Source organism: Rousettus aegyptiacus, unplaced genomic scaffold, assembly GCF_014176215.1.
Source record: "Rousettus aegyptiacus isolate mRouAeg1 unplaced genomic scaffold, mRouAeg1.p scaffold_m13_p_10, whole genome shotgun sequence".
NCBI classification, from domain to species: Eukaryota; Metazoa; Chordata; class Mammalia; order Chiroptera; family Pteropodidae; genus Rousettus; species Rousettus aegyptiacus.
Window position 1 is genome coordinate 44,784,784 of NW_023416285.1, and position 1,120 is coordinate 44,785,903.

The following is a 1,120-nucleotide window of genomic DNA, read 5'->3' on the forward strand; positions in this document are numbered from 1 at the left end:
GTATGTTGTGCCCACTTAATTTTGTAAGGTTAATAGAGACTTAGTACCAGTGTCCTATCAGCTGTCACAATGACGTCTTCATAAAAGGTTCACCTGTGGCAGAGGCATGAGGCAATTAGAGTCCTGAGTCCTGGTGGCTGAACAGAGGACTGTTTAGGTATCAAATCTCAAGCATTATCTGTAAAGGTTCAGAGTGTGGGCGCCGTTGCCTTCTTATACTCTGTTCTGGTGAGGGAGGAACATGTCTTAAAAGTATTTTATTTGGTAAACATCAGGGAAATATTACTTATTACTCCATCGAAAGCTCATTTCTAATATCCTCTGGGTTATTCATTTTACCAGTGAAAATCCATATTTCATATCATTATGATAATTAGTACACCTCTGGTATTGATCAAAGATAAAGATAACAGGATAGGTGCAGCTGGAGTTGGGCTTCTTGATTAGTGCGCTAGCTACACCCTAGGCTATGGATTCCTGATTAGGTTAATTGATAATACCTAAGTTGCAACTTGAAATTAAAAAAAAATTTTTTTTTTATAGTTTCTACATTTATTTATTTATTTATTTTTGTAGGCAAGGCAACCCTTGGTTGACCTCACAGATTGCAAGGAACTTGTCAGCTTACAATCCCTTATTTTTAAAAAATTAAAAAAAAAATTTTTTTTTATACCTATAGCACCTGGTCTTCCTAAGTGGCCTCCCATCCAAGTACTAACCAGGCCTGACCCTGCTTAGCTTCCGAGATCAAATGGGATAGGGCTTGTTCAGAGTGGCATGGCTGTAGAACAACTTAAAATTTCTGATACAAACATATGTATATAACACTCTCTATGCTGAAGCACTTTAAATTGAAGCACAAATATAATTCAGGCCCAGTAAGCTACAGGATATATGAGAGTGGGACTCAGGAAGAATCTGAATTGGAAACAATTTTGGCAGTTGTATAGGAGGCATGTTTATTTCCAATTTTTTGTTTAGTGACATTGCCTTCCTCTTTTCTTTTGTTTCATGAATTATTTCTTATGTATCTTTATTCTTCCCTGTAAGTCACTTTAAATCCTTTTTGAACATTGGAGGATATAATTAAATATCAATAAATAAGACTTCTACCTTTCCA

At 35.8% G+C, this 1,120-nt stretch overlaps 1 pseudogene; it reads right to left on the minus strand.

The window, feature by feature from the left end:
* Positions 1-670: 670 nt before the first annotated feature.
* LOC118608984 lies at positions 671-789 on the minus strand (annotated as a pseudogene).
* Between the last annotated feature and the right edge of the window lie 331 nt (positions 790-1,120).